Source organism: Colobus angolensis, unplaced genomic scaffold (assembly GCF_000951035.1).
Source record: "Colobus angolensis palliatus isolate OR3802 unplaced genomic scaffold, Cang.pa_1.0 Scaffold38, whole genome shotgun sequence".
In the NCBI taxonomy this organism is placed as follows: Eukaryota; Metazoa; Chordata; class Mammalia; order Primates; family Cercopithecidae; genus Colobus; species Colobus angolensis.
Window position 1 is genome coordinate 7,008,323 of NW_012117154.1, and position 14,370 is coordinate 7,022,692.

Sequence of the window (14,370 nt, forward strand, 5' to 3'; positions counted from 1 at the left end):
GGACGCTGCGGGCGGTGACGGAGCCAGGCCAGCCGCCTGGGGAGGGGACGGGGACGCGGGATCACTTCCCTGCCCGCGGCCCCTGCCTCATCGCAACGTAAAACGTTTTCTCCAGGACAGACAGAGGCTATGGGCGAGGGTATTTTTTAAGCCTGAGGACCCATTTGGGAGTTAGATTCTGGATCGAGCCTAGGGTCATTTTTCCTTGTGTTAAATAACACTACTTCACAGAAGGGGGAACCAGAATTCAGGGAAGTTGGCACAAAACTTGGAACCCTTCTAGGGAGGCTTTCCTGCCTGGGCGGACGCCTGGGAGAAGGGCCCAGAGAAACTAGGATGAGCTCCTGATTGGCCCCGGCGGTCTGACTACAGATTTCCCAATCGCCACACACACACACACACACACACACACACACACACACACACACACACGGGGGTTGTTTGGGAGTCAGTTGGTTTTCAAAGGCTTTCAAGGAAATGAAGAGTCCCAAAGTTTTCCTGAATCGTTCAAAGTGCTTTTTCCTTTGTCCCAGGTTTATACACCAAGAATACGGGGGAATGTTTTTAGTTCCTTTCAGCTGAACGGTTGACATCGGTCTTTTCTTCTTCTGGAGGCCCCAACACCCTGTTAACCTCCTAGGAGAGCTAAACAAAAACAAGGCTGGACGCCGTGGCTCCCGCCTGTAATCCCAGGGCTTTGGGAGGCTGAGGCAGGAGGATCACTTGAGCTCAGGAGTTTGAGACCGGCTTGGACAACGTAGCAAGACCTCGCCTCTATAAAACATTTAAAAAATAGCCAGGTGTGGTGGCGCAGGCCTGTAGGGCCAGCTACTTGGGAGCCTGAGGCGGGAGGATGGCTTGAGCCCGGGAGATTGAGGCTGCAGTGAGCTGTCATTGCACCACTGCACTCCAGCCTGAGCAAGAGAACAAGGCCCTGTCTCAAAAAAGAACAAAGATAAAAGGCGGGATGGGGGAGAAACCAGGCCCCTGATCACACTCACCATTCAGTCCCTCAGCCTGTGACTTAAAATATCTGCCCCCCTCATCCAGGAACCAGGCTTCCCTACCCCTCCCACCCTAGCCAGAGTCTTCCAAAAGGTCTTAGGTATTTGCAAACACCTGGCTGGCTGTTTGGAAACAGTTCATCAGCACCAAATAAAAACTGCAGCCAAACCTGCCTCCGCAGAACAGGTCCCCACGCGCAGGTGCGCTTGACCTTTCACCTCGACCCCGCCCTGAGCTTCCAAAACCCCGAATAGCCCTGTGCCAACTATGGCCATCCTGTTTTCCCTTCCCTGGCCCCGCGGGCGAGGAGCTTGCTCTGCAGAGAAAGGCAGGAAGCACAGAGGAAAAGGCAAGCTTGGAACTGCAGTCCCGTCTCCCCAGTGGGGGAACCCCTGGCACCCTCGTAACTAAGTCTGTGCTTCAACCAGGCCTGTGCTACCCAGTGTCTTTTATTGTTATTTGTGTCCTTGACCCCCAGAAGCTGTATTTCCTTTCAGAAGCTTTGATTTATTTTCTGTTTTCTGGTCTTCCATGCTTTTAACACATTATGAGGAAAAATAAATCACATGGTGTGAGTCTAAGGATACAAGCAAATGATTCGAGAAACTCCTCACTGAACGTAATGGAAGGAATGCTCCCAAAGTCTGCAGGAATGGTACTTTATTATTATGGTTTGCATATTATTACAGATTTGTGGAAAACAGTTTTCCTTTCCACGTGGAATTTCTTCAGCCTGCCTTATGATTGCCATGTTTCTGGAGTTCATCTTGTTTTGTAGGCCTTAAGACTGGAAACCCCAGCAGGAAATGGGTTCGTTTAATATTCATAGTTGCAGCGTGGGCCACAAGCGTGTCATAAAACTCTCAAAATAAATTGATAAACACAGAGTGGAGCGTGGGCAGCATTTTTACAGAGGGATGGGTGCGCAGCTGGCCCCGGCGCCGCCCTCAGTGAGGAAGGGATCTCCTGGTGCAGCCAGGAGTCAGACAGGTTCCTCTTCCCCACCCGACCCGACCCTCTTTGGTGCCTAAGGCCCTTCCCTGTGCTCCTGGCTTTGCTTCAGGTGGTTTTGTACTTTTTAAATTTTGTTTTTTTTTTTTTTTTTTGCTTCAGCCTAGTGGCTTTAGGTGCCAGAAAATCAGATTCACCACTGCAGTGGCATCCTTCTCAGGGACCCGGGAGGCCGCGCTGGTCATTTTGCCCCATTGTATCCGGAGAGCTTGACAGACCTGTGTGCACTAGGTCAGGAAGCCGCGGCCCTGGCCTGGGAAGGGCAGGTAGGAGAAAAGCCCCCAAACCCCTCCACCCTCAAAGAATAGCCCAGTTGTCCACAGGTTAAGTCAATAACCCGCGGTGAACAGGTCAGAGACTGCCCAGTCCCAGCGTCTGCCCCCAGGACATTGCCTCCTTCGCCTCCTACACTGAGGCTCCCTGTGGCTCTGTGGCTGCCACAGTTGTGTGGGTCCTACTGGGCCCCTCCCCATCTCAGACAGCACCCACTTTCAGGCTAGGCCTTCCACAGGCTGCTTAAATGAACCACGAAGGCCAGCAAAGCAGCAGAAATGTGCCTGTTCACAGGCCAGTTGGCCCTCCCCACTCCAGCCCTCTAGGGTTGCTGGTTCCAATTTCTGTCTTTGCCGTTAGTGAGGAATTATTTATGTGGCCAATGCGTTTTCTTGATATTTAAGCAGGGCCGTGGCCGAGATCAAGGCTGAGGACCCAAGAGGCCTTTGGGTGTCTGTGTCCCTGAGCCATATGCTGAGGTCGGAGGGCAGGGGAGGAGGGGCGCAGGAAGGGGCCAGCCCTAGCGAGAGTCAGCCAGGCCCCAAAAAGAGCCGGGGTTCCCCTGGGCGGGGGGCTCACTTAGGAAGAGCACCATGGACAGCCTGGCAGGGGGTTGCCCTATGCTGAGCGGGCAGCTCTGGAGTAACCACCCGCCTCACTGCAGGAAGAAGGAAACCTGCAAATGGAGCAAAGGTCCCCAGAGGCAGAGCAGAAGCCTCTGGGATGCTACAGCCTCGTCCAAACACGGGGACCAGGACTGGGGCTCAGAGCAGGCCGCAGGTGCTGGCCATGCCCTTTATCCTGGGCACTCTGCCAGGGCCACACGGAGCGCGGATCCCGGGAGATGGAGATGTCTGAGTGGCGGCTCTCGTCTCTGTGTTTCCAGGTGACGTGCTGGCTGCTAGTGTAGAGCATGTAAACCATCTTTTTTTTTTTTTGGCTACTATTTACTCATGCAAAAAATGTGTGAGTTTCTGCCATTTGCAAGAAGCGTGCCAGCTGCAATGAGTCAGCGGGTGGACATGAGTGAGCATGGCCAGACTGTGCCGGGACATGGTGACAGACAGACATGCTTCGAAGGTCACCGCGGGAAGGGACAGGCCCCCAGAGAGAGGTGAGACAGTGCAACGTGAGGGTGAGTTCCGAGTCATCCTCCAGATGTCCTCAAAGGCTTGAGACGCCCTGCTCTGTGTCAGGCACTGCGTGAGGGCTGTGGGCACAGTGGGACGGACAAGACACCTTCTCTCGAGGACCGTCGGTTCCAGCTACGGAGACAGTAACAGCATAAGATGATGAGTAAGGAAAGAAGGCTGGCCATGGAGGGAACTGCTTCCGGGCCTCTCCGTGGGATTTGCCAGGCGTGGACTGAGCGAGGACCTTCTCTGAGGACACCAACTGCTCCAGGAGAGGGAAGAGGTGGGGGCCGAGGAGGGGGCATGGGGCAGGAGGCAGCCACCCACACCTTCCCTCTCTGAACGCTGAGCAGAGGCTCTCAGCAGAGGAGAAAGAAGAGCAGAGGCCAAGATTGGGAAGCCAGACCGGTGGGGGTCCTCGGCACCATCCACATCCATCTGCAACCTGCCCAGTGCCTGCCTGCCTGCCTGCCTGCCCGTGGTGTGCGCAGAGCAGTGTGGTCTGTCCTGGCTTCACAGCGCTGGGCACGACCAGACAAGGATGACAGGGAAAGGGAGGCAGGGACTCAGGGCTGTTGGAGCCAAGCTGAGGAGGAAGGAGCTGGGATGGGAAGCGGGTGGCAGGAACGAGCGTGAGGCCTGTGGTGGAAGGTCCCTGTGGCCTCCGAGGTTGAAGCATTTCACTTGTGCGTCTCACAGCCCAGAGAGGCCAAGCCCGGATCATGGGGGAGAGAGGAGGACCCCCGTCTTGGGGCGGGTGAGGAGACACTGGCTCTCTCCACGGCTTCCGGATGGGTCTCCGTCCATTTCAGCTGCGTCTGTGGAACACGATGAAATGCTCCCTCCACTGCCGGGCCTTCTCTTAAGAAGCCGGTTTTTCGTAAGTCTAAAAATTAATAGAAAAGGTTCCACAGAAAATCAAGAAAGTAAGTATGTAAAGGTAAAAACAAAAAGCACCAGAAATGCTCTTCAAAGCTGATGTTTTCTTACTCACTTTTTATTAAAACAGGATGAGGCATCTTGCCTTTTCCAGACTTATCTAGGAAGTGTCTTGCCAGGTCACCAAATGGCAAGCAGAACCGTAGGCTGAAGTTGTCTGCCTAGAATTCCACTGTGGCAACGTTCAGCGTCCAGACTGAACAGCCCCGCGCAGCAGCATGGGGGGGGCGCGGCAGCATGGGGGGCAGCATGGGGGGGCGCGGCAGCATGGGGGGGCGTGGCAGCATCGGGGGCCCTTTTCTCTTCATGCCATGCAAGGCCCCGCAGAACAGACACCACGGCTCAGCATGAGGCTGTGGCCCCGCCTGATCCAGCTCATCCAGCCCCAGCCTCTCTCACAGTCCCCAGTCCCATGCCAACATTTGCCACTGGATGAGCCATGTCTCCACATTTCAGGAGCTTGTTTTGAGACAGCCTGGCTGTCTGAGAGCCATCGGAGTCGAGACTGGATGCCCGGCCTGGTGCCTGTGGACCAGCACCCCCTGTGGAGGAGAGATCTCTGGAGGCCACAGGCAGAGCCACTGAGAGGGATCTTTAAGCAGAGAGTCCCAGACGCCTCCTGGGACCTGCGGGCGTGGCTGCCATGCAGGGTCTGGGAGCTACAGAGAGTAGGGAGTGAAGGGCCAGGAGCGGTGGCTCACGCCTGTAATCCCAACACTTTGGGAGGCCGAGGTGGGGATCACGAGGTCAGGAGATCAAGACCATCCTGGCCAACACGGTGAAACCCCGTCTCTACTAAAAATACAAAAAATTAGCCGGGCGTGGTGGCGGGCACCTGTAGTCCCAGCTACTCAGGAGGCTGAGGCAGGAGAATGGCGGGAACCCGGGAGGCGGAGGTTGCAGTGAACAGAGATCGCGCCACTGCACTCCAGCCCGGGTGACAGAGCAAGACTCTGTCTCAAAAAAAAAAAAAAACAAAGAAAGAAAGAAGGAAAAAAAGAGTAGGGACCTGAGTTCCTGGGTTGCCAAGGCAACCCATGGAAGCCCCTGACTTTGAGCAGGACACAGGGCCTTAAGGACAGCCCCAGCCCCTGCAGTGTGGTCTGCAAGGGTGTCATTCATTTTGACCTGGCTGTTGTGGTTTTGGGTGGTATTGTTGTTTGTTTAAAAAGAAAACACATGGACTGCGTATGGCATGAGCAAGTACAGACGTCATTGGGATCGGCTAATGAAAATGACAGAGTACTCTGAAGTGACACTTTACAAGGAGGCCGTGATGTGAGACCAGGCCCAGTGGCATCAGCACACCACTGGCTCGCTGGCATTTCCACTGTGGTCCCTGTTAAACCAGAAAGAACGAAAGTGTGATGGGGAAAAATAAGTACGTGTTTCTTGTAAAACACAGCTCATTTCAAAACTACTGAGAACAAGGTGACAGTTTGAAATTGGGCAGAGCCCCTTGGGACCAGCTGGACCAGGAGGGTCCAATCAGCTCTTCCTCAGGGCCAGGAATCGCTCAGTCACTCCCAGGCCTGGAAGAAAGTTTCCAGAACTGTTTTTACACACATGAACTGCAGATCTGAAATCAGCAAGAAGGTTCAGGAACTGGGCCCGCAGGATTGGAGCCACGGGAGTCTCAGATCCTCAAACAAGCTGGGTTTGCTTCAGTTTTCTCAGGTGGGACAGGCCACCCTGGGTTTCCCAGGTGATGTCCCAACAGTGGAGGTGAGATGTCCCAGAATGGAGGATGTGATATGATCTGTAACATGGAATCCAGCAGAAGCTCCAGCACTTAAAAGACAGGAAGCAGTGGAGGGCATGGATGTCCCAACCTTCATCGTTCCCTCTCCTGGAACAGTCCATGTCCTCAGGGAAGGTTCTCACTCAGTCCATGCCTGGCAGATCCCATGGAGATGCCTGGCTGATTCTGGAACAAGGGCTGGAAGATTCTTTCTTCAATCACTGCTGGTGGCCGGAGCTGGCTCAGGAGCCTGGGGCTGGTCAGCTTCTGGGCAGTGGGAAGAGGTGGACTTTGGGTTCCTTGACCCGGCTCACAGTCCCGCTCCGACTGTCCCTGCTGGGCACCCCTGGCTGGGATGTCATTAGCCTGGGCCTCCATTTCTGTTTTCTTTTTTTTTTTTTTCTGAGACAGAGAATCGCTCTGTCACCCAGGCTCACTGCAACCTCCGCCTCCCAGGTTCAAGTGATTCTCCTGCCTCAGCCTCCCGAGTAGCTGGGACTACAGGCATGTGCCACCACGCCCTGCTAATTTTTGTATTTTTAGTAGAAATGGGGTTTCGCCATGTTGGCCAGGCTGGTCTTGAACTCCTAACCTCAGGTGATCTGCACACCTCGGCCTCCCAAAGTGCTGGGATGACAGGCGTGAGCCACCGCGCCCGGCCTCCATTTCTTTATGGGGCAGTGTGTGGTCCCAGCATCCTGAAGTTGGTATGAGGTGCAGGTGGGGCGGCTTTGGGGCGGGCCCCAGCGCAGAGGGCCCTGCTGCTGCCCTTGCTCCTGCTGCTGCCCCTGCCCCTGCATTCCTGAGCGGGCCACACGCTAGTCTTCAGGAGTTCTTTTTATTCTTTTTAAACCAGGCTTGATTGGCTTAGGGAAAAACAGGAGATGCCATGTACCATGCAGTTAAAAATGAAACTTGGATTGGCCGGGCGCGGTGGCTCAAGCCTGTAATCCCAGCACTTTGGGAGGCCAAGACGGGCGGATCACGAGGTCAGGAGATCGAGACCATCCTGGCTAACACGGTGAAACCCCGTCTCTACTAAAAAACACAAAAAAAACTAGCCGGGCGAGGTGGCGGGCGCCTGTAGTCCCAGCTACTGGGAGGCTGAGGCAGGAGAATGGCGTAAACCCGGGAGGCGGAGCTTGCAGTGAGCTGAGATCCGGCCACTGCACTCTAGCCCGGGCGACAGAGCGAGACTCTGTCTCAAAAAAAAAAAAAAAAAAGAAACTTGGATTAAATCAATATTGAATTCAGGACTGTACTGGCTTCCTAGAGCTGCTGAAATGCAAACTGGGGGCTAAAAACCACAGAGACGTGTCCCCCACAGTTCTGGAAAGTAGAAGCCTGAACATGTTGGCAGGGCCGAGCTCCTCTGCAGGCTGTGGGGAAGAACCTGTCCCAGGCCTCTCCTGGCTCCTGGTGGCTACTGGCAAGCCTTATCTCTGCCTCCGTCTCCACGTCTTCCCGCGGCCTCCTTATAACGACAGCAGCCACTGGAATGAGGGTCCGCCCGAATCCAGTCTGACTTCATCTTCATTTAACTGATGATATCTTCAAAGATCCTGTTTCCAAATAAGGTCACATTCTGAGCATCCAGGGGATGTGAGTTTCGGGGAGACTCGATTCCACCAACACCAGCATCGAAGAGGGCAGGGCACAGAGAGGAAGCTGAGGCCCAGGGCGCACACGCTGATGGTCACCCTTGAAATACCGGCGAGGTCGGGCCAGGCTGCTCTGAGACATGGGCGGAACGGGCACATCTCAATTGCAGGGTCTGAGGGGCAAGGGAGGGTGGAGAGGAGAATCCCAGAACAGCAGACACCAACGAAGCAGTGGGGCTAGGAGAGGGCTTCAGGAACGGGGGCGGCACGGAGAGCACACAGCGGGGCGCGGGGCGGGGGATGACACAGGAGAACACACAGCTGGGGGCGGGGCGGGGGACAACATGGGAGAGCACACAGCTGGGGGCGGGGCGGGACGGGGGACGACACAAGAGAGCACACGGCCAGCCCAGGCTCCTCGCCCTGTCTTCACCTCGAGCCCCAGACCAGACTCACCGTGACAACGCCTGCTCCCCATCTGCTGCCTCCAGGGACCCCCATCTGCTGCCTCCAGGGACCCCTCTGGGTTCCCCCACTCATAAAGAATGCCGAGGAGTTAGGGACAGGACAAGCAGGTGTCCCTCAAGGCTGCCGTTGGGATGCCCAGGACCTGTCTGACCCCTTCTCTAGACCGGCTGCTCACCCACTCGCTGCCCCTAAAACCAGGTAAGAGAAGGGGAGAGAGAGGGTCAGGAGACGTCCCGCCCAGGAGCAGAAGCCCCCTGGAGGCCTCGGTCTGTGGGCCTCCTGCAGGCTGCACAGGAGGGGCCGCAGCAGTCCTCACCCAGGGGTCACGCCCTCCCAAAAGGAGGCTACCAGAAGCCCCTTGTTGCACATTTTGGAGTGTGGACAGCCAAACCGGGTCATTCAGACCCAACCTGGTCACTGTGGAGGGAATGGGCTGTGCCCCACCCCCCACCCAGTACCAGGCCGAGGCCAGCAGGTCTGAAGGTCCCGGCAGAGCTCTGTCCTGCCCCAGCCCCGGCCAGCTGTCCCGCTGGCTCCTCTAGTCCTCTTCTTAGGTGAGGCTGAGAAAGTGGGTCAAAGGCAACAACCGCAGAGCCTCTGGTGCTCCTGCCTGAAGGGCTGGGGCCCTGTGTGGGTGAAGACGGGCAGCTTCCCGGGGCAACCAGAGGGCTGAGCCTGCTCCTTGACTTGTTCGGAGTGTTTCTTCACTGACCGGTTTACCTGGGTGTGCACATGGAGAGTGAGCCGCTGGAACAGGGAAGGCATCCACCCTTCACTGAGTCAGTCCCTCTCCTGGAAGGTGCCAGGGACAGGGCAGGATGGCCAGGCAATGCGACAGATTCCTCCCCTCTGGCCACATTCTCCCCATGCTGGGGAGGCAGGGGTCAGAAGCCCACCAAACAGACGGGGAAGTAGGGACAGGTGAGCCAGATCAGATGGTGGGGCACCACCCTGTCCCTGGGAACCCCATGACTGCCTCATCTCCATCCCCTCTAAAATGCCAGGTCCACAAAACCACGGTGAGATGCCACCACACGCCCACTGGGATGGCTACCATCAGAACACAACAGAAATTACAAGTGTCTGCAAGGAAGTGGAGAAGCTGGACCCCGTGTGCACTGTTGACGGGAATGTGAATGGTGCAGCCGCTGTAGGAAATGGTCGGTGGTTCCTCAAACGGCATGGTGATTCCACAGGCAGTTCACAGGAGCAGGAGGTGGGACACCCAAGCATCCATCGACACAGATGAATGGAGACACAGAATGTTCCACACAAAGGAATATTACTCAGCCTTGAAAAGGAAGGAAATTCTGAGACATGCTACAACACAGAGGAACCTGGAGGACATCATGCTGAGTAAACAAAGCTGGTCCCAAGAGGACAAATGCTGTATGGTTCCATGTGTACGAGGTCCCTGGAGTACTCAAATCCATACTGGCAAAAAGTAGAGTGGGAAGTGGTGGGGCTGGAGGAGTGAGCATTTAATGGGTTCAGAGTTTCAGTTTGGGAAAAGTTCGGAGGTGGATGGTGGTGCTGGTTACACAGCAGTGCCAATGCACTTAATGTCACCAAACTATGTGTTTTCAGACGGTTAAAATAGTAAATTTTATGTTACGTGTATTTTACTGCAATAAACAAAGTTAAGCCAGGTCCAATAGTTCAGCAAGAACCAAAAGCGCCACAGGACCTCCCAGTAGCTCCCTGCCCCGTCCTTAGAAACCTGAGCCCTTCTGGCACGGAGGGACGCCTAGCACAAGAGGCTGGCAGTGGGGTGGGCCTTGGCACCCCACCTGCAACCTGGCCTGGGCTCCACATCTGTGAGGGCTACACCAGGTGCTCCCAGGAGCTCTGAGTTCTCAAGAGACACCTCAGCTTTCTTATCCCCACAACCTCCTTCCCTCCATTCGGAGCGTCTCCCCTGAACCTGACATGCTTCCCCAGTGGGAACTATGCTCTCCCCTGCCCCACTCCGGTGGACGGGTCCTGCTGCTGTCCTGACACCCTGCCTGGCACTTCAGGCAGCCGCTGGAAGGGCCCAGAACCGGGAACACAGGTGCTCCTGAGCCATGCCCAGCCACCCCTCCAGACCAGGCTTGGATCCAGCTCAGCAGCGGAAAGACCACCAGCTGTGGGAGGAGCGGGGCAGGGGTGGGGCAGCTGCCCATTACTTTCTCCTATTCTAGTCATACCTGAACAGGTGAGCACATTCTCCTGCCAGATTCCAGCAGCCAGACACAGCCAGACTCCCTCTAGCCCAGGAGCGCGCCTCCCTCAGATGTGCGCCTGCACTGCCACACACGGTGGTAGACATACGTGTGCGCCGGGGTGGTTTGTGTGTGTATGTGCACACTAGAAGTGATGCGTGTGTGTGTTCAGGCTAGGGGTGGTATGCGCGGGTGTGTCTGTGTGCCGGGGTGGTGTCTGTGAGTGGGTCTGTGTGTGCTAGGGGTGGTGTGTGTGTCTGCCTGTGGGGCTGTGTGTGTGTCTGTGTATGTGCGCTAAGGGTGCTGTGTGTTTGTGTGTGCGCGCGTGCGCGCGATAGGGGTGCTGTGTCTCTGTGTCTCTGTGTGTGTGCGCACTGGGGGTGCTTGCTGTGTTGTCTGTGTGTGTCTGCGTGCGCTGAGGGTGCTGTGTGTGTCTGTTTCTTTGTGTACTGGGGATGGTGTGTTTGTGTGTGTGTTTCTATGTGTATGCGTGCGCCGGGGCAGCGTGTATGTGTGCACTGAGGGTGATGTGTGTGTCTGTGCGTATGCTGGAGCGCTGTGCGTGTCTGTGTATCTGTGTGTATGTGCACCGGGGGCAGTGTGTGCTGTGTCTGTGTGTATGTCTGTGTGTGCTGAGTGTGCTGTGTGTCTGTGTCTGTGTTTCTGTGTGTGTCTGTATATCTGTATCCATGTGTGCGCCAAGGGGAGTCTGTGTGTGCACTGAGGGTGCTGTGTGTGTGTGTTTCTGTGTGTGTCTGTATATCTGTATCCATGTGTGCGCCAAGGGGAGTCTGTGTGTGCACTGAGGGTGCTGTGTGTGTGTGTTTCTGTGTGTGTCTGTGTGCGCTGAGGGTGCTGTGTATCTGTGTGCACTGGGGGTGGTGTGTGTGTTTGTGTATGTATGCGCTGGGGGTGGTGTGTTTGTGTGTTTGCTGGGGTGCTGTGCCTCTGTGTGTATCTGTGTGTGTGTGCACCGGGGGCAGTGTGTTTGTGGGGGGTGTCTGTGTGTGCTGGGAGTGCGTGTCTGTGTGTCCGTGTGTCCGTGTGTGTGTGTGTGTGTGTGTCTGTGTATGAGGCCCAGGCTGTGGCCAGCTCTGCCCCTCTCTGGGCACTTGCTGGGGATGGAGCCCCAGGGCCTCAACCGCGGCTGAGGAAGGGGAAACGTCGTTCTTGGGGTCACTGTCAGGGTTCCTGACTGCGCCGCAGGCGCTGATGGGGTTCTGGGGGACATCGTCCCTCCCTGGAAGGGTGTGGCGTCAGTCAGCCATCACAGGGGGCTGCTGGAAAAGCAGTAACCCGCCTCGGAGACCCTGGGTGGGAGACGCAGGCCACAGCCAGGCTGCCCGCGAGGGGCTTCCCAGAACCTAACTCCTGGCCACTGGCAAGTCCATGCGGGAGCAAGAGCCTGATTGGCCACAGCGAGTCATGTGACTAACCTAGCCACCCTGGGGGTGGGGTGAGTGGGAGTGAACATGATCCTGACTGGTCACTGCTAGGTCATGTGACTGCCTGCTGTGAGCCTGATTGGACACGGTGAGGTCACGGGGTGTGGCTGAGAGGTTGTGGTGCAGGCCGGCGAGCGCAACGACTTCTTGCACTGGCGGTGGTGCGTGGCTGCGGCTGTGGTCCTGCAGGGGATCTCGTCCCAAAGGGCGCAGGCTCCACAGGCCGGCAGACTCCAGGGGTTCCGGGCAGAGAGAGGCCTGGGGGGTCCGAGCCTCTTGCAGCCTCCATGGAAGAAGGGCTGGGCTGCCAGGAACATCCCTGGGCTGCGGGGGACGTGGGGCCTGGGCAAAGTCCCGGGGTCCTGCCCGGGGGCACCCGCCTTCTTTCCCGGGCCGAGCTCCCCGCTGGCCCCGCTCGGCCAGGCTTCAGGCCCGGGGAGGGCAATCACGCAGGCCTGGCTCGCCACGCCTCGCAGGACCACGGGGCAGTGAGGCCCTGGAGAGCGCGTCTCACAGCTCGGGGCCTCGGAGGCCTGGCCTGGGCTTCTGCCTTTCCTCCCTTCCAGGAGGAGGCCACTCTGTCCCCGGGTCTACCCCGCGAGCCCCGGGTTTAGGTGTCCCTGGGTTCCCCTGTGTCATCGTCCCTTCACACTCACGCAATCGCACGTGGCAGGGACGGAAGAGAAATGCAGAGTGGACGGAGGAGGAGGGGTCCGCAGACAGAAGCATCGCCAATTCCTGCGCCCCGGCGGAGGCAAGCTCCGTGGCTGCGCCACGCCCTGGAGGGCTTTAGAAAGCGGCTGTGTTTGCTTTGCCCCTCTAGATGTCACTTAGAAACACTGTGTCCCATAATTGTTTTCTGGGGATGTTTTTGGCTTTTTTTTTTTTTTTTTTTTTAGATGGTGTTTCACTCTTGTTGCCCAGGCTGGAATGTAGTGGCATGATCTCGGCTCACTGCAACCCCTGCCTCCCGAGTTCAAGTGATTCTCCTGCCTCGGCCTCCCAACGTGCTGGGATTACAGGCGCGCCACCATGCCCGGCTAATTTTTGTATTTTTAGTAGAGATGGGATTTCCCCATTGTGGCCAGGCTGGTCTCAAACTCCTGACCTCAGGTGATCCACTCGTCTGGGCCTCCTAAAGTACTGGGATACAGGCGTGAGCAACTGCTCCCGGCCATGTCCCATAATTGGATCTGTGCTACCGAATGTATATTTTATGAATATATATTTTTAAAATATTGCAGTTTGTAGCAAAGATGGTGCTATGGTTTGAAAGTGTCCCCCAAAGCTCATGTGTCAGAAGGTTGACCCCCAACATGGCTGTGTTGGGAGACGGAATCTGATGGGAGGTGCTTGACCCCCAGCATGGCTGTGTTGGGAGATGGGGTCTCACGGGAGGTGCTTGACCCCTGGCATGGCTGTGTGGGGAGTTGGGGTCTCATGGGAGGTGCTTGGGTTGTAGGGGCATGACCCTCACAAGTGGGTTAATATTTTATTACAGCAAATATGCACTAAGTTTGCTGGCCTTTGTTGGGCATGATTATTACATCTGGGATTTTCAGTGACTTTTTTTCTTCTACCTTAGTTTAAAACATTAGTGCACATTAAAGGATTTGGAATTTTAAAACCTTTTTTTCATGATGATAAAATGGAATATATGACTATTATAAAAAATATATATGAAAATAATAATACTAACATATAAGAAATAATAAGATAATTCATAATTCTATCACTCAGATATCACTCAGTATTTTGGTGCATTTTTTTCTAGTTGAATAGATGTAAATTTTTTAAAAATAAATTTGGATTGTACCCCATATGAACAGTCTTACATCCTGTTTTTCTATTTGTAGAAAGAGAATTCCAGGTATCATATATAATTTAAATACATTATTCTTAATATCTAATATCTCATGTTTAACATATAACATTCCCATTTATTTAACATTTCTATTTGTAGACATTTGTTGTTTCCACCCATTACTATAAACAGTGTTATTATGAGCATCTTTCCCAAAACTCATAATTCCTATGTGAAATTTTTCCCTAGGATAAAGCCTTAAAAATGGAATTACCAAGTGAAAGGGGATAAAGTATCTTAAAACCTTTGATCTATGTTGCCAAACTGCTGGGGCACCCCTGACCTTAAACTGTGCCAACACGTAAGAATTTTCATTTTAAAAATATTTTGCTAAGTTCAGAGGTGGAAAATAATATCTGTATTAGTTTCCTGGGGCAGCCATAACAAAGTATGAAAAACCAGGCAGCTCCAAACAACAGAAATGTATCCTCCCACAGTTCTGGAGCCAGATGTCTGAAATCAAGGTGTGGGCAAGGCCATGTTCCCTCTTCAGGCTCCTGAGGAGATTCCTTTCATGCCTCTTCCAGCTTCTGGAGGTTCTCAGGGACACCGTGAGCCCTTGGCTTACAGATCCCTCATCCAGTCTCTGCCGCCATCTTCAGATGGGCCGGCTTTTCCCGGGGCCGCCCTCTGTTCTTACAAGGACACAAGGCGTTCTGTATTTAGGGCCCAGCCTACTCCAGTAT